The sequence below is a fragment of the Mobula birostris genome, chromosome 21, assembly GCF_030028105.1.
Source record: "Mobula birostris isolate sMobBir1 chromosome 21, sMobBir1.hap1, whole genome shotgun sequence".
NCBI classification, from domain to species: domain Eukaryota; kingdom Metazoa; phylum Chordata; class Chondrichthyes; order Myliobatiformes; family Myliobatidae; genus Mobula; species Mobula birostris.
The window spans coordinates 60,560,771-60,579,984 of record NC_092390.1 but is presented as its reverse complement, the minus strand read 5'-3'; positions in this window follow the sequence as shown (position 1 = coordinate 60,579,984).

The following is a 19,214-nucleotide window of genomic DNA, read 5'->3' as shown; positions in this document are numbered from 1 at the left end:
GAGACATTTTGTTATGATCAATAAACCAGTCGTTTGGAATCAAATGACCTTGCCTGGTGTCTCAGGGCTGAGTGTGTCTGTACCCACACCAGCCCCCACCCCTGCTCCTGTCATTCCTCCTCTGCCACCTGACCCACACCCCTCCCACGGCACTCCACCCTCACCATTCCTAACATCCTTTTCTCCTGCCAGATTCACAAACTCGCTCTCCATTCCACATTGACAAATACAGTACTGTGCAAAAGACTTAGGCACCCTAGCTATATATATGCAACAAGCGTTTTACACAGTACTGTAGTGCTGATGCAGTGAGATGGTGGCTGTTTTTGTCTCTGTGGCACTGTTTTGTAATTCATTTGTGTTCAGGATTTCAGGCCACCCAGTCCTTCTAATTCAGACACAGAACGATTCAATCAGTTACTTACCTTTATCAGGACTGCTTTACAACTCTGGGCAACATGATAGAATATGAAACCATACAGCACAAGAACATTCAAACTAAATCTCTTCCAACTGTAGATGATCCAGTCCAATCATACCCTGCATATTCAAGTGTCTAAGAGGCTCTTGAATGTCACTATCATACCTGCTTCCACTATCACTCCAGACAGCTGATTCCAGGCACCGGCAACTCTCAGTGTTAAAAAAATCTTGTAAGAACCTTCTTCCTCTCACTTTAAATGCGTGTCCTCCAGTATTTGGCACTTCAACCCTGGGAAAAAGATTTTGGCTGCTGTCTATGCGTTTTGTAATCTCATAATCTTCTATCAGGGTTCCCCTCAGCTTCTGACATTCCAAAGAAAATGATATATACAGAGAAGATAGTTGAGCCAGAATAAAAATTGAGGAGGGGGAAGGGATAGAGGTAAGAAGTATTGATAGGCATTGATAAGTGGCTATGGGAGATGGGCAGAATATTAGGAGGTAGAGGGAGCAGCTTCTGTGGACCAGGAGTGTGGACAGTGCAGAGGCCCAGTGATTTAGCTAAGCATTTTAATTTTCCATAGTCTTTCCAGCTCAACATCTTGTGGTTCAGATCATATTGAAGTAGAAGTGCCCTCTGTCAGGTATCCGTTGGATTGCATTGCCTAGGTTTCACTGGATGCATTAGAAGACATCTTCCACAAGGATTAACATTGCTTTTCATGCTTGTACTGGAGACATTATGCCAGATTCAGAATGGTGATTCCGAACAGGAAGAGGCCAGTCAAACTTCATTACCACCACAATCAGGCTTGAAAATAGTCACAAATATGATTTAAGCCATCATAGGAAAATTGATTTTCAGATACGTAACTTTAATAAAAGAACAAGTATTATATGGTCATATTTTGAGGCAGATGTTTTATTACTTGTTTTGTTAACTGTTTATTTTATTTTTATTTAGAGATACAGTGCAGAATAGGCCCTTCAGGCCCTTTGAACCTAACTTTAACATAATCACAGGATGGCTTACAATGACCAATTAACCTGGTAACCGGTACGTTTGGACAGTGGACGGTGAGGAAACTAACACATTGCACAGGGAGGATGTACAGACTCCTTATAGAGGACTCCGGGACTGAACCCTAAACTCTGATGCCTTGCGCTGTAATAGCGTTGTGTTAACCACCTTGCTACCATTGCTGTTGATTGTTGCACCATCAACTTCTATTACGTCACCTTAATCTTCCCATCAACTTGTCTTGTTGTACTTTGCTGCTTTGAAATTTTCCTTGTACTTGCCCATACAAAGAGCATTCCAACCCCTGGAACTTCATCTGTGCCAGAACAATTACTGTGTCCTCTGTATTCATTTTACTTCCAAGTTACTTGAAATTTTTGAAGTAACACTCATTCATACAAGTGCAGATTAATAACGTATAGAGAGAACAACTGTGGTCTTCACTCAGAGCCCACTATACCATAAACACAAGAGTTTCTGCAGATGCTGGAAATCTAGAGGAACACACACAAAATGTTGGAGGAGTTTAGCAGGTCAGGCAGCATCTACGGAGAGGAATAAAAAGTCAATGTTTCAGTCCTAATGAAGGGTCTTGGCCTGAAGTGTTGACTCTTTCTTCCCCTCCACAGATGCTGTCTGACCTGCTGAGTTCCTCCAGCATTTTGTATGTGTTAGCCCACTATACTGCACTCCAGTGTGTTTAATAGTTTCTTATAATGTTGCAACTCTATTTACGCTCAGTGACCACTTTATTCGGTACCTCCTAAACCTCCAAGTGGCCACTGAGTGTATGTTCATGGTTTTCTGCTGCTGTAGCCCATCCACATTAAGGTTCAATGTGTTGTGCATTCAGAGATGCTCTTCTGCACACCACTTTTGCAATATATGGTAATTTGAGTTACTGTCATCTACCAGTCAGTTTAAACCAGTCTTGTCATTCTCCTCTGGCCCCTCTCATTATCAAAGCGTTTTCACCCACAGAACCGCTGCTCATTGGATTTTGTTTTGCTTTTCGTGCCATTCTCTATAAATTCTAGAGACTGCTGTATATGAATCTCCCAGGAGATCACCATTTTCTGAAGTAATCAAACTGCCCCATCTGGCACAAGCAAACATTCCACAGTCAAAGTCACTGAGATCATATTTCTTCCCCATTCTGATGTTTGGCCGGAATAACAACTGAACCTCTCGACCATGCTTTTACACATTGAGTTGCTGCCACATGATTGGCTGTTTAGATATTTGCATTAATGAGCAGGTGTACAGGTGTACCTAATAAAGTGGCCACCAATGCTGTGAATTGTTTGCAACTCAGGAAGAACTCACATATTACTAAATGGTGTGTCTATTCTTTAGAATAACAAATTTGCTTTGTCTGCTTTGCAAGCAAAGAATACAGATGCTGGAAATTTGAAACTAAAATAAAAAATATTGGAAATACTCAATAGAAAGATCACTTCTTGAAATGGTTATGTTTTTCTTGCTTCAAAATTGCTGCCCGAACTTCTGAATATTTCCAGTATTTTCTGCTTTTATTTTGTCTTATATGCTGGCATCCATCTGTGTTGTTTCAACTTTCAAATACCAGTCATGAATTGGCTCTGCAAATATTGTTTTCAAGCTCATGTTTCTACCTCTAATTACCCTCGAAACCATTCATGAGAAATTCGAGTGCAGAATGGTACTGATAAGGATGAATGATTTTGGGATCTGTCCCAGAGCAGAATATTCAGTTTCAGACTGCCCAGACTTCTTCTACTGATTCTGGACTCAGGAGACAAAGCTGTAGGCTCTGGAGGCAGTGAGATCTTCATCAGAAGAGCTTCAAGACTCTGGGCGGTTTGGTGTTTGCAGAGAGGGTAAGGGAGCAGAGAGAAAAGAAAGAATCAGGGCAGTAGGATGTGGCTGGGAGAAGTACTGCAGTACGGACCTCTTTTCTCACCCGCCTATCACCTCCCCCTGGTGCCCCTCCTCCTTCCCTTTCTCCTATGGTCCATCCTCCTCTCCTAGAACATTCTTTCTTCTCCAGCCCTTGACCTTTCCCACACACCTGGCTTCACCTATCACCTTCTAGCTATCCTCCTTCCCCTCCCCCCACCTTTTTACTCTGGAGTCCTCACCCTTCCTTTCCAGTCCTGAAGGAGGGTGTTGAACTGAAACATTGACAGTTTACTCATTTCCGTAGGTGCTGCCTGACGTGGTGACTTCCTCCAGTATTTCGTGCCCTCAGGCTCCTGACAATCATGGATGCAAATTTGTTAGACATGGAAGCATTTCTCAGGCAAACCCGCGCAGTTAAATTATTGAAAATTAGTCTTGCAGTATGTCTTTTTATTCACCAAATCAGTGGAATAACTGTCTCCTTTCCAAACAATGCCATTTTATCTCTGCCAACTTGTCCTTCTGGTGAAACAAAAGCGAAGGTCATCAAATGATCCTATTAACAGTGAACGCCTTTGTCCTGAGCACATCACAAACCTCTTACAACAGGTTAACTTCATTAAAGTGATTGTTTCAGTTAAAAGAAAAACAGAAGAGCTCTTGATCTGACAGTTCACTTTTATAAAAAAAAACAGCTAATAGATTTTGAAACTAAGATTTTGTTTTACATAAAATCAATCAGATAATAACATATAATGGCTCCACTATGTCCTACGTTCTAAGCTAAGCAGAGAGAATTACTGACAGTGAAATAGATGAAGATTCTTCTTTGAAAATTATTCCAGGAAGGTGACTTTGTGATGACAGATAGTAACTGGCTTTTCAGGAACCCTGTCAGATGAATAATGCATTAATGTACCAATTAATACGGTAGTACCGCTAATGGAAGTCTTCTGATTGAAGCTTCTGCAAGGAATAAGTAACACATTCTGATTTCTCCACAGAGAAAGGAAAATTATATTCGCTGAAGAAAGAGATAAGTAATAGTCTCTCTAAGTTTTGCATCTTTCATAAGAAAGATTTTATTTAAGATCAATGATCTCACTTTAAGGACTCATTACCTTGTTATTTCATGCTCTCGTTATATATCGCTATTCATTTATATTTGCATTTGCACAGTTTGTTGTCTTCTATACTTTACTTGTTCTTTCATTGATCCTGCTATAGTTACTTTTCATCATAGGTGGCCTTAAGCATCTGGGGGCCCACTTCGAGAGTTAATGTGGGGCCCTACCACCGCTTCCCAAAAAAAAGGAAGAAAAAAAGCAAATATTCAAAAACATAAACACGAGGAATTCTGCAGATGCTGGAAATTCAAGCAACACACATCAAAGTTGCTGGTGAACACAGCAGGCCAGGCAGCATCTCTAGGAAGAGGTACAGTCGACGTTTCGGGCCGAGACCCTTCGTCAGGACTAACTGAAGGAAGAGCTAGTAAGAGATTTGAAACAAATCTCTTCCAAATCTTTCAAATCTCTTACTAGCTCTTCCTTCAGTTAGTCCTGACGAAGGGTCTCGGCCCAAAACGTCGACTGTACCTCTTCCTAGAGATGCTGCCTGGCCTGCTGTGTTCACCAGCAACTTTGATGTGTGAAGCAAATATTCAAGTTGGTTTGCATCAATAATGGTATAATTTCAGACTTAAACATTGATGCATTATATGCACTTTCAGCATAATGGACAGACAGCTCAACATAATCTAAACAATTCTCTTAATTAAAAACTGAAACAGTGACATTTTTTGCTTTGGAGTGAGAAGCCTCGCCCTTTTCAGCAACTAGTCTACACTGAATGGCACTATGTGTTAGGTATCAGCTGACATAAAAACAGCTTAAACAATTTCCCTCTAATTAATTAACAACAAAAGCAATGTCATATTTAATAAAAGTTCACACTTTATTTATTCAATGAATAGTGTCTGAAAGTTAACTACTGGAAGTTTACAACAAACTGTGTCTCGCGCTCTTTCAGCACCACGGACAGCTCACGTAAGGCCTGGAGAGCGAACAGGAGGAGGGTGAGAGAGAGAGGGGGGACGCAAGCGGGAGAGAGAAATTATGATTTGTGGAAAACGCTACCGAATCGCCTATACACATTTTGAGTGAAATACGTGGTTTATTTTATTATTTTAATTATAAACTTTATTTCTGCTAAAAATGTGTTAAAAGACTTACCACTAGAACTTCATCACCCTCCTGTGCTTGAGTGCTGAGAATGCTTTAATGAGCTGATCTTTGTCCAGCGATCTTGGTATTTCATGCTCAATTGATATCTGAGCAAGAGCTGACAGACGCTCCTGAAGCATGGTTGTCCTCAGATGCATTTTGATTAGCTTTAGCCTCGAAAAACTTCTCTCTCCACTCACTACAGTCACAGGCACTGTCAACATGAGTCTTAGAGCAATGGTGAGGTTAGGATACAGTTCAACCAGATTGTTGCTGTAAATGTAGCTCAGAATCGGCAGGCCAGTGGTTTCTTTTGCAGGCACAGCACTGACAGCAGCCGCCACCTCGTACAAAAGGTCCTCAGCATCCACACCACCAAGTGCCCTATCCATGTGTACGCAGCTGTCTTTCAGTGTGCAACTTTGGGTGGCTTTTTTCATTTCCTCTCTTCCATAAATGAAGCCAAACACACTGTAAAATGACTCCATCAGCTTGAAGCGCTCACTAATGCCTGTGATGGCAGAGTCCACTAGTGGAAGAAAAACTTCTCTCTTGTACCGTTCCTCGGGTGCCACTGTCAGGAAAGGATCTGCACTTTGGGACTCGTACTGGAACTGGCGTTTTGGTTTTCTGATTCATGCATTAGGAAAGACCATTGGAATCCCTATCTCTTTAGCTATGTCTCTGGCATCTGTTTGGGCGGATGAAAGGCCGTTCTCTCTGTATTCCTTGAGAAATTTCAGAACATATTCCACCTCGCGCTGTAGCACATCGATTCCCACTTGTGGGCTCTGGAGCAGCTTGCTGACACGATTCACCTCATGTAAAACGTTGTACCAGATGATAACAGTCAGCAGGAATTTCCATGACATGATCTCCTGTTCTAGGCCTCTGGCTGCAGATGTGGTTTCACTGTCACCTTTCTGTGTGGCATGTTCAGTCAGTGACAGGAGAGCATTGCCAACGTTGGGAAGCTGGTAGCGCAGGACTTTCACACTTTCCACACGGCACTCCCATCGCGTGTTGGATATGGCCTTGAGGGTCATCTGTGGCATGTTCTCCTTGAAAAGCTCCCATCTCTGTGTCGATGAGCTGAATAGTGTGTATAGACGTCGCAGCACCCCAAAGAAGCTCACAGACTCCACTGTTGATTTTGCAGCATCGACAATGGTAGGTTTAGGCTGTGGCTGGCGCATGGCATGAACCGTGCTTTTTTGTTAATACCTAGCACCCTTTTCTGCACCCCGCTATTTTTCCCCCGCATATTGCTCCCATTATCATACGCCTGCCCCCTGCATTTTGAGATATCTAATCCTAACTTCTCCATATGCGTTAAGAAATGTCGGTTAGGCCTGCACCTGTTGTGTCAAGCACTGGTAGGAAACAGACAAAATGCTCAGTAACAGTAGCGCCGACATTTACCTGGCACGTGACAATGCGCAGTGTCTCAGAGAGCTGCTCTATGTGTGCAGCATCAGTGGTGCAGTCCATTATCACCGAGTAGTAACGTGATTGTTTTACTCTCTCTGTTATCGCGTCTGTTGTCTTGTCTCCAATAAGTGTGATTAACTCATTTTATATGGTTTTCCCCATGTAGTGGTCAGCAATCTCTTTTTTCTCTGCTTGTCTGACATGTTCGCTCATCACTGGGTCAAACTCGGCAAGCAGTTCCAACAGACCTAGAAAGTTCCCATTATTTGGTTCATGTAGGGTGGAACTGTGGCCACAGAAAGCAAGGTTTCGTTCTGCAAGGTGACAGACTATGACAATGAACCTCTTCATGACATCATTCCAGTGTTTTTTTTCCAGCATTTGCATTTCTTGGTACATGCTGTCAATTGCACTGTGCGTTCTTAAGCGCGTTTCCAGCTCATGCCAGCTATCCATATTGGCATGGTGCGCATTTGACTTCTCATGATCCTGGAGTGTGAGAGTGAGTCGCTCCCACACTCTGAAACCTCTGCAAGTGAGACTGTGATTTCGCTTGCCAAATAGGGTACAGCAGAAACAGAAGATTGAATCAGATGATTCTGAGTACACTAACCATGACCTACAAATGGTTTCTCCATTTTTCATCTTCATAAGATATCTGTCCTTGGTAAAACGATGGTATGACTGGCTCTGTGGAAAGTTAATGTCCTCTAACTGAACGGGACCTCTCCTAACAATGTTGATCTGTTGGTCACTGGTGATATGCGTTGGCCAACGTGCCGGATTGGTCTCTGTGAATGTCAGTGGGGCTTTCTCTCTGTCCGGTGTGCTGGTAGCGGCATCTCCCTCACCTGTCTCAGTTGTAGCACTGTCATCATGCTGTGGTGTTTGTTCATCAAACAGAGTTTGGTCATCATTATCACCATCTGTTTGAGTAGAATTGTTCTTCTCATTTTCATTGCTCTGATTATCAACATCTCCTGTACTGCTTACACTGTCACTTGGCACTGCATCCCATGCTGTGACGATGGTGTAGCTGCAACTGCAGTCTGCGGGCCTTTTACAGATGCTGGACCAAAGAAAGATGTAACTTTTGGGAGACTATTTAGACGTTTTGTTTTGTTGTCTAATATTTTCCATTTTTCAGCACCACTAGGATAGGAGCATTTCATTTTCTTCTCATTGAAAAGTAGCCTTCTTTGCTAGGAGCAATGTCTACAAAGTGAAGTAGACATTTTAATATATTTTCTCAGATGTCAGTCAGCGAGCGCCCACTGGTGGTTCGGCTGGCAATAGCAGAAGAATATTGTGGCGTCTGGGAGCTGTGCATTAAATTTTTGCATGTCAGTTGGGGGCCCCTGGGAGGGCGGGACCCGTTTCAGTTGAAATGGGTGAAACATAGCTAAGGCCGCCTATGCTTTCCTCTAGATTTGCTGAGTATGCCCGCAGGAAGATGAAACTCAGGGCTGTACGTGGTGACGTATGTGTACGTATTCTGATGATAAATTTTACTTTGAACTTTTACATTTAAACTTCAAATAACAAAAAGACATTATGTGAGGAGAATTTGGTGGCTCTAGGCCTGTATTCACTGGAATTCAGAAGAATGGGTCGGGGTGAGTAGTTGGATCTCAATGAAACCTATCAAATGTTGAAAGGCCTCAATAGAGTGGACGTGGAGAGGTTGTTTCTTATAGTGGGTGGGACTAAGACATGAGGACACAGCCTCAGAATAGAGGGACATCCATTTATCCATTTAGAATGGAGATGAGGAGGAATTTCTTTAGTCAGAGGGTGGTGAATCCGTGGAATTTTTTGCCGTAGGTGACTGTAGAGGCCAATTCATTGGGTATATTTAAAGCAGAGGTTGACAGATTCTTGATTTGTCAGAGCATGAAGGTATATGGAGAGAAGGCAGGAGATTGGCGCTGAGAGGAAAATGGATCAGCCATGATGAAATGACAGAGCAGACTAAATTCTGCTCCTGCATTTTACGGCCTTATGGTCTAAATATTTAATGAATGTGGCCTGCTAATTATTTGCAAACCTGATGAAGGGTCTCAGCACAAAATGTCGACTCTTTGTTTCTCCCATGAATGCTGCCTGACCTGCTGGGCCCTGCCTGTTTTGGTGTGGGTGTTGCTCTAATTATTTACTCTATTGATTTCTTCAAGACAGTGACATTCTTTGAATGTTATATCCTACCTTAATTTTTTTTTGTACAAATGGCATTATGCTTTGATTTTGCCAGTTCACATCATCAATTAAACATTATATTTGTGATGTAGTATTCAGTTACAGGCATCAGCCAGCAATATTTTCTCTTGTATTTGCATGTTAATCCCAACACTGGTTTCCGTCTTCATATTGATATTCAGCAATGGGACAAAAATAACCTTGATGAATGTCATAGTCAAAAAGTGAACTAAACTGAACTGCATTTAACACCTTGTGGTTATAACACCCAGATCATGTGTGGTGATTCCAAAGATGGAAGCTAACCTGCTCGATAATATGCCCATGTTTCATAAGAAGTCTATAATTAGCAATGAAATCATTTTGTTGGCCACAGTAAGGTAATTGAAAATGTCCAGCACTGCTCACTGGTGTAGCTGTGCCTCTTCTGTTTTTGAATTAATTCTACTCAGAAGTGGGACCCAGTCCAATGAATGGTGCACATCTGGCTGCTTGTGAGCATAGGCACCCTATTAGGGCATATTCTGGAGTCAGGGTATTAATTTCACCAGCAAACCAATCTTCAGACGTGAACATAGATTGTAGATTGAATTCAAAATGCAGCCCTGAACAATGGTTTTCCTGGAGCTGCACTCTGGAGTTGATTGCAAACCAAACAATGCTGACTAACATTCATTTTGGGTGTCTGGAGTGTGAGTGTGCAAATGGAGATGTGTGAAAACTATATATAATTCAAAGGAAGCATTGTAGATACATTAGCTATACAATTGTCCTGCTGTCACCTTTGATCTTTAGCATATAAAATGCCATGTGATATTGGGTCAGGTGGACTCTTCCTCCAAGAGTGACTCAATATGATGCCTGCTGCCCATTATTGTTGAGTAAAAACATTTTTATTTCCCTACATTCAGTGCCTCTCCAGTGACTTTGTTCATGTTACAACACACTCTGTATACAAGATTGAAGACGCCAAAGTAGGCACTGTGTAGTTCGTTTCATGTTCATTACTTGTTAAGAAGAATTTGGAAAACTCACCTCAGAAATTTTCCTTGGATAGTTTTCAGGAAACTATTGTCCTTTGTTCTTCCACTTGGCTGGAGAACGAGACTCCTTTTGATCTCCATTAAATATCTCACCCAGCAAGTTAGAGACTAGCGTGAGACTAGAACTAAAGGTCATAGGTTAGAGGCGAAAGGTGAAATGTTTAAGGGGAACATGCGGGACAGCTTCTTCACTTGGGCAGTGGTGAGAGTGTGGAAGCAGTAATGGTGGATGCATGTTTGATTTCAATATTTAAGAGAAGTTTGGAGAGGTACATGGATGGGAGGGGCATGGAGGGCAATGGTCCCAGTGCAGGAAGATGGGACTAAGCAGATTAATAGTTCAGCACGGATTAAATTGGAGAGGTGGCATCCACACCAGACTTCAAGGTGAGTTGTCCTGGGTTTGAATCTGGCCAGCTCCTTGCATGCTTTCCATCTGTGCTGGGTTGAGTGTCGAGCTAGTAACTCGGCTTTGTCAAAAAATCTGGCAAAAATGCTAAAGGAATGGCAACGTTGCCGCACAATGTGCTAAAAGACGTGGAGAGGAACAACAACAGACTAGAAGGGAAAAAGGCCTGTTTCTGCTCTGTAGTGCTCGATGACTCCATAACCTGCCCGTTATCCTGTTCCCAAAGTGACAGAATAAAGGAAGGTGTATATGCAACTATCTAAAGACTACCAAGAGAAAAGGAAATAATGCATGAACTCAGTTTCCATAGCATTGGCAGAGAATAAATTTCCACTTCCTAGGAAATATATTAAAAAAACGAATGAGGTGAAATGAAATCTTACTAAAAACTCAGTTAGAATGAAGCTTGATAGAGCTCCACACAGTCTGCACAACAGAGAATGAGACATTATACAGGGTCAGTTTAGGGCTACCTGGATAGTAACTAATAAAAATAAACTTTCATTAGTAAGAATTATGAAGAACTGAAAAACTGAGATATTTTATGCCAGTTTAATAAACAATACTATTCATTGGATCTCTGTCTCACTCCACCTTAAATGAATAAGCATGGAGAATTAGCCCCATCATGCCCCTTTGAGCACTTTAATGCAGCCCATGTAATTTGGCTGCAAAGATGAGCCACCACGTGGACTAGAAACAACTTCAAATTTCACTAGCATTAATAAAGCACACCCAGCGACCACTCTTGAATACACAAAGGACCTTTCCGAAAGGAAATTCCTTTCAACTACTGAAACAATGGTTAATGTGCTGTTCCTGAAAAAATTCTAACATAGAACATAGAACATAGAATAGTACAGCACAGTACAGGCCCTTCAGCCCACAATGTTGTGCCGACCCTCAAACCCTGCCTCCCATATAAGCCCCCAACTTAAATTCCTCCATATACCTGTCTAGTAGTCTCTTAAACTTCACTAGTGTATCTGCCTCCACCACTGACTCAGGCAGTGCATTCCAGGCACCAACCACTCTCTGAGTGAAAAACCTTCCTCTAATATCCCCCTTGAACTTCCCACCCCTTACCTTAAAGCCATGTCCTCTTGTATTGAGCAGTGGTGCCCTGGGGAAGAGGCGCTGGCTATCCACTCTATCTATTCCCCTTATTGTCTTGTACACCTCTATCATGTCTCCTCTCATCCTCCTTCTCTCCAAAGTGTAAAGCCCTAGCTCCCTTAATCTCTGATCATAATATATACTCTCTAAACCAGGCAGCATCCTGGTAAATCTCCTCTGTACCCTTTCCAATGCTTCCACATCCTTCCTATAGTGAGGCGACCAGAACTGGACACAGTACTCCAAATGTGGCCTAACCAGTGTTTTATAGAGCTGCATCATTACATCGCGACTCTTAAACTCTATCCCTCGACTTATGAAAGCTAATACCCCATAAGCTTTCTTGACTACCCTATCCACCTGTGAGGCAACTTTCAGGGATCTGTGGACATGTACCCCCAGATCCCTCTGCTCCTCCACACTACCAAGTATCCTGCCATTTACCTTGTACTCTGCCTTGGAGTTTGTCTTTCCAAAGTGTACCACCTCACACTTCTCTGGGTTGAACTCCATCTGCCACTTCGCCCACTTCTGCATCCTATCAATGTCTCCCTGTAATCTTTGACAATCCTCTACACTATCTACAACACCACCAATCTTTGTGTCGTCTGAAAACTTGCCAACCCACCCTTCTAACTCCATATCCAGGTCATTAATAAAAATCACGAAAAGTAGACGTCCCAGAACAGATCCTTGTGGGACACCACTAGTCACAATACTCCAATCTGAATGTACTCCCTCCACCACGACCCTCTGCCTTCTGCAGGCAAGCCAATTCTGAATCCACCTGGCCAAACTTCCCTGGATCCCTTCTGCCTCCTGACTTTCTGAATAAGTCTACCATGTGGAACCTTGTCAAATGCCTTACTAAAATCCATATAGATCACATCCACTGCACTATCCTCATCTATATGCCTGGTCACCTCCTCAAAGAACTCTATCAAGCTTGTTAGACACGATCTGCCCTTCACAAAGCCATAAATAAATATGATTTGAAATTCTATTAATCAGTCCCATTTTAAATAACTTTTGAGTTTGGTTTGATGATTATATCAAAAGCATCAAATTTTACTTTTATGGAAGCTGTCTGCATTGCTAAATTTGCCTCCACAGAAACTATCTCAAATTTGTGACTCATTGGAGGGGAAAATAAGGGAAAGGGCTTTAAATGGAAATAGAACAGTGTAAACAACATGCTTAGTACATTTAATTGAGTTGAGAATTAAAATTTTGTTGAGCACCTTCGTTTCATCTGCAACACGTAGGATTTCCCAGTGACCAACCATTTTAATTCCAATCCCCATTCCCATTCCAACATATCAGCCAATGCCCTTCACTGCTGCCATGATGAAGCCAGTCTCATATTCCATCTGGGTAGCCTCCAACCTGACAACATGAACATCTATTTAGATTAGATTAGATTAGATTCAACTTTATTGTCATTGTGCCGCGTACAGATACAAAACCAATGAAATGCATTTAGCATCTGATCAGAAATGCAAAGAATAGTGTTATTTACAAAGTAACTGCGAATAAAAAGGTGCTATAGCACACAAATATAAAAGTACTGAGACAGCACAATACGGATGCAATACTGCTTAACGCTGTGATGAGAAGTTCAGCAGGGTCACAGCCTCAGGGAAGAAGCTCTTCCTGTGCCTGCTGGTGCAGGAGCGGAGGCTCCTGTAGTGCCTACCGGATGGGAGGAGAGTAAAAAGTCTGTGGTTAGGGTGAGATGCATCCTTGATAATGCTTTTTGCCCTGCACAGGCAGCGTTTATGGTAGATGTTCTTAATGGTGGGCAATTGGGTGCTGATAATCTACTGGGCAGTTTTCACCACATGCTGGAGTGTTTTGCCATACCATACGGGACAATTGCCATACCACACTGAGTTGCAGTTGGTGAGTATGCTCTCAATGGTACAGTGGTAAAAGTCCGTCAGTATACTGGGACAGAGGTGAGCTTTCTTGATGCTCCGCAGGAAATAAAGGCGCTGTTGTGCTTTTTTGACCAGGATGGAGGAGTTCAGGGACCAGGTGAGATCCTGGGAAATGTGGACACCAAGGAATTAGAAGCTTGATGCACGCTCCACTACAGATTGGTTGATGTAGATGGGGACATGAGTGTGACTACTGGCATGCCTGAAGTCCACAATGATCTCCTCGGTCTTCTGGGTGTTAAGGCCAGGTTGTTGTCAGCACACCACGCAGCCAGGTGCTGGACCTCGTCCCTGTAGGCTGTCTCGTCATCCCCTCTGATCAGGCCAACCACCATGGTGTCATCTGCGAACTTGATTATGGAGTTAGAACCATGTACAGGAACGCAGTCAAAGGTGAAAAGGGAGTACAGAAGAGGGCTCAGCACACAGCCTTGAGGCACGCCGGTGTTCAGGGTGAGCGTGGAGGAGGAGAGGTTGTCTAACTTAACTGATTGGGGTCTGTTAGTCAGTAAGTCCAAGGTCCAATTGCAGAGGGATGAGCTGATACCAAGCTGGCGAAGTTTGGCAGTCAGCTTGGAGGGGATCACAGTATTGAATGCCAAACTAAAGTCAATGAACAGTATTCTGACGTAAGAGTTGGAGCTATCCAGATGGGTCAGGGCAGAGTGAAGTGCCCTGGAGATGGCATCCTCTGTTGACCTGTTGGTGCAATAGGCAAATTGATGGGGGTTCAGGGTAGTGGGCAGACAGGATTGCAGATGTGATAGAACCAGTCTCTCAAAGCACTTTGCAATGATGGGGGTGAGTGCAACTGGGCGGAAGTCATTCAGGTCCGTGGTAGTGGAATGCTTTGGCACTGGCACGATGGTGGTGATCTTGAAGCTTGTGGGAACAACTGCCTGGGCCAGGGACAGATTAAAAATGTCCATGAAGACCCCGGCCAACTGCCCTGCACAGACTCTGAGCACACGGCCAGGTATTCCATCCAGACCAGCTGCCTTCCGTACATTCACCCTGCTCAGGGTGGCGCAAACATCGGAGGTGGAAAGTAAGAGAGGCAATTCACCAGGTGGGAGACCCGCTTTGAGTGTGACCTCCTTGTTTTCTCGGTCAAGGGGAGCGTAGAAGTAATTGAGCTGATCAGGGAGGGAAGCAGAGCTGGAAGGGGGCACAGTACTAGGTGGTCTGAAGTCTGTAATGACCTGTATGCCATGCCACACGCGCTGGGGGTCCAAGGAGTTGAAATGCTCCTTGATTCTGTTTATATTATATTCTCTGTTTATCTATTTCTCTAACTTCTGGTAATTTTTCCTCCTCCCCTTTCCCACTTCCTCCATTTCCCACTCAAAAGTTCAAAGTACACTTATTATCAAAGTATGTATACATTATATAACCTTGAGATTCATCTCCTTACAGGCAGCCACAAAACAAGAAACCCCAAAGAACGCATAAAAAAGACCATCAAGCATCCAGTGTGCAGAGAAAAAAACAAATCATGCAAATAATAACCGCAAATAGACAGCATTCTGAACTGAAGTCCCCAGACCCTTCGTTCAATGCAGAGGAGAGCAGGAGCTGAACCGGCCTGTCCCTCACCTCAGGTCCCCATCAGCTTTTTTCTTCTCCTCACCTGCGTATCACCTCCCCTGTTTCCCTCCTCCTTCCCTTTCGCCCATGGTCCATCTGTCCAATCACATTCCTTCTTTTCCAGATCTTTACCTTTTCTACCTATCACCTCCCAGCTTCTTCTTCCCCTCTCCAACCACCTACTTTTTTCCTCACCTGGCTTCACCTGTCACCTATCTTGTACTGCCTTCCTTCCCCACCTTCTGGTTTTGTTGTTTTCCCCCTTCCTTTGCAGTCCTGATGAAGGGTTTCAGCCCGATACGTCAACTGTTTATTCCTCTCCATAGATGCTGTCTGACTGGCTGAGTTCCTCCAGCATTTTATATCTGTTACTATGGATTTAAAGCAGTCATGATCTCACTGAGGCAAATGTCCTCCTGCTGTTTAGTTGCTTCTATATATTTCCATGTAGTTTCTTTGCCACTATGTACGTCACCACTTTTACAATAAATAAATAGATATTATCACTTTTATCCAGTCTCATAGAAGACACATCCATGTGAAATAAATAGGAGTAAACAGTATCTTCCAAGATTGCCAGCATGAATGTGATTTATCTCCTTCAGCAATGATTCCCCTTTGTACTGTGCCTGACATTCTGGCTCATTTATTTATGTTGTGTTCTTACTTGGCCACTTATCTTTCTCTAAACATCCTTTCTTGGAATTAACACCATATGTATCATGAAATTTTCAAGAGTTTCCAAAATCCGCACAACTACTAAATGATGTGATTTCCCCTTTGGAAAGCTGGCCAACAAATTCTGGTACAATATTGTAAGTCTGGACTGAAACACAAGTATAACTTTTGACCATTCTCATTGTACACTGTGAAATAATAAATGCTAAGTCCAAGATTTTCCAAGAATACCTTCCTGTAAAGTCGGCTCCAATTTAATAAATTAGCTCCTGAGGAACTCATGACCTTCTGATTATAAATATCAAAGAAGTGTTTTGCCAGCCTCTGAAAATGAATCTGCAGCCTTGGATGGGTGGGTTGCTCAGTATGCATATGATACAACGATTAGTGGCATTGTGGATAGTGTAGAAAATTACCAAAGGATTTGAAGGAATACTAGAGATTGGAGGTTGCAGATCTAGATGGAGAAATGGCAGATGGAGATTAATCTCGTCAAGTGTGAAGTGTTGCATTTTGAGAGATCAAACGTTCAGCGGAAGGTACACAATTAATTGCAGGATTGTTAACAGCAATGATGTGCAGAGGAATCTAGGGGGGCTAGTCCACAGCCCCCTCTAAGCTGCTGCACAAGTCGATAGGGTGGTAAAGAGGGTGTGTACATGGTTGCCTTTATTACTCAAGGCAATGATTTCAAGAGTCAAGAAGTGATGTTGCAGCTTTATAAAAATCTTATAGGCTGCATCCGGGGTATTACATTCATCTCTTCGTGGCCCATTATTTGACGAGGTGAAGAAGAGGTTTATCAGGATGCTGTCTGGATTAGAAGGCATGTGCTCAGAGTAGAGTTTGGATAAACTAATGTTTTGCTCTCTGGAATGATAGAATCTGAGGGGAGACTAGATTGATGTTTATAGAAGTACAAGAAGCACAGAATATACAGCTGATACCTTTATCCCACGGTCAGATACTAGAGTATACAGCTGACATCTTTATCCCACAGTCAAATACTAGAATACATGCACTTAAGGTGAGGGGGTAAGTTCAAAAAGAAAGGTGCAGGGTAAGGTTATTTTACATAGAGAGTGGTGGGTGTCTAGAATGCACTGCCAGGGCTGGTGGTAGAGGCAAATAAGACAGAGGCATTCAAGAGGATCTTTGTTTGACAAATGACTATGAGAAGATTGGAAAGATATGGGCTTTATGCAGGCAAAAGAGATCAGTTAATTAGGTGTCAGTAGCTGAATTAATTAGGAAGAACACTGTGAACAGAAGGTCTTTCTGGTGCATATTCTATGTAAAAGCACCCCCTTGAGTTGAACCAGCTGTTAATTTTTTCAGATATCTTGGATATTTACAGTCTAATCTAATCTAATCTCATCTAATCTATTTAATGTTTCCTCTGGTAATGCACAGATCATGAGTTAGTCACATATATTAAAAATAAAGAAATTACATGTACATTTGAACTACTTAACAATAAATTAAAACATTAAAATGGAAAACAAAAATATTTAAATAAACCCATTTAATTAAGAAATGTTAGTCACCTGAATGTTACCTTTCTCTCTTGCAACCGTCCCTTTCCGATGAAATTTTAAGTTCCAGAACTTGTACCAGGTCTAAATTGCCACAGATTCGGCTGATGGAAACTGTTGTCGGACTGAAAAAAACTTCAAGCTCCACTCTGCACCCATAAGAAATCTATAGTTAAGCCACAGTTTGCGAGACAGAAGTTCAGTGTTTCTACTTTTATACATACTTCTGCCGGAACTTTCAACTTTCTCACACCTAGAAAGTTCCAAAGTTGTGTGGAAATCTTAGACAATTATTTTCATTGTCACAAAAAAACTTCTATGCTGGAAGCATTTTTGAACATCATATTAATCAAATTATTCAAACCTAGCATTGGTGATCTATGTATAACCAGGAGATATGCTGCAGACAGAACTGTCCACTGCATAAATGATATGTTACTACCAGAACATGCCACTACATTCAAACTTAACAGATAATATGCCTGTGAAATGTATTCACTTCTTAATGACATTTTATTTATAGGTTCTAACTTCATATCCAATTACATAATCATATCACCAATGACAGATTTGCCAAAAGCAATTTATAAAGCAGCACAGGTTTAAGCAATCTACTACGAAAGTCATATGTGGATTTGCAGAGGAAATATAACTTCGTAGATGAAGGGAATTTTTGGAAGTATTTACAAATAAGACATTGCATTAGTAGCATATTTAAGAACGGTGACCCACAAAGTAACTCTTTAACTGAATACTTTACATTACCACAAGAAGTTCATAAAGCATCAGTGTTTTAGAAAATATTCAAGCACTCTGTGGGTAAATCCTGTAACAATCTCAAAGCAGCATGGCAGAAGGATCTTGGAAGCGATATTGAAGATAATGAGTGGTCAAATATTTTATCAAATGCAGGTAGACATATTAGGGAAACAAGAGGGAAATTTATTCAGTATAAGATAGTACACAGATATTATTGGACACCAACTAGACTCTAAAAAATGGGGATTGTTGATAATGATATATGCTGGAAATGTGAAAATGAGGTGGGCTCATATTTTCATATGATTTGGGAGTGTTCCATGGTTGGTCCATTTTGGTGTAAAGTTCTTGATTTGTTGGGGAGTTGGTTGGGTTCCACACTGCCCTTGTGCCCACGGCTTTGTCTCCTGGGTGATAGGACAATGATACCTAATGAAAACAATGATAAGTTCACTATTTTAAAGGTGGGTCTCATCACAGCTGCAAGAATTATATTGCAAAACTGGACAAAACCCAGATGTCCCACTGTGAAGGAATGGACTGAGGAAATGATTAAGATTTCATCATATGAACACATGTTGGGAAGAATTAACAGTGAGGGAAAAGTGCAAGACATGTGGGATCAATTTTGATTGTATGTTAATTTAAAATTAAATTAGAACTTCTTTCTGTCACTAAGTTTTATTTGTTTTCCTGTCATGGGACGGCTGTGTAAATATGCTGTACTGTATCTGCTCTATGATATGCTGTGCTGCTTTGTAAAATAAGAATAAATAATAATAAAAATTTGAATTATAAAAAGTCAAATGAATGTTTAAGTTTTAATTCTGTAGCTCTGTGGACAAAAGACCTAAAATAAGCATCATCCAGTTAAAAACAACATTTTTTGCCTTGTAGTTCACTGTATAAAGAAATGGCAATTATTCCTTTTACAATGGATATCCAGAGGATATACGCCATTTAACCACGT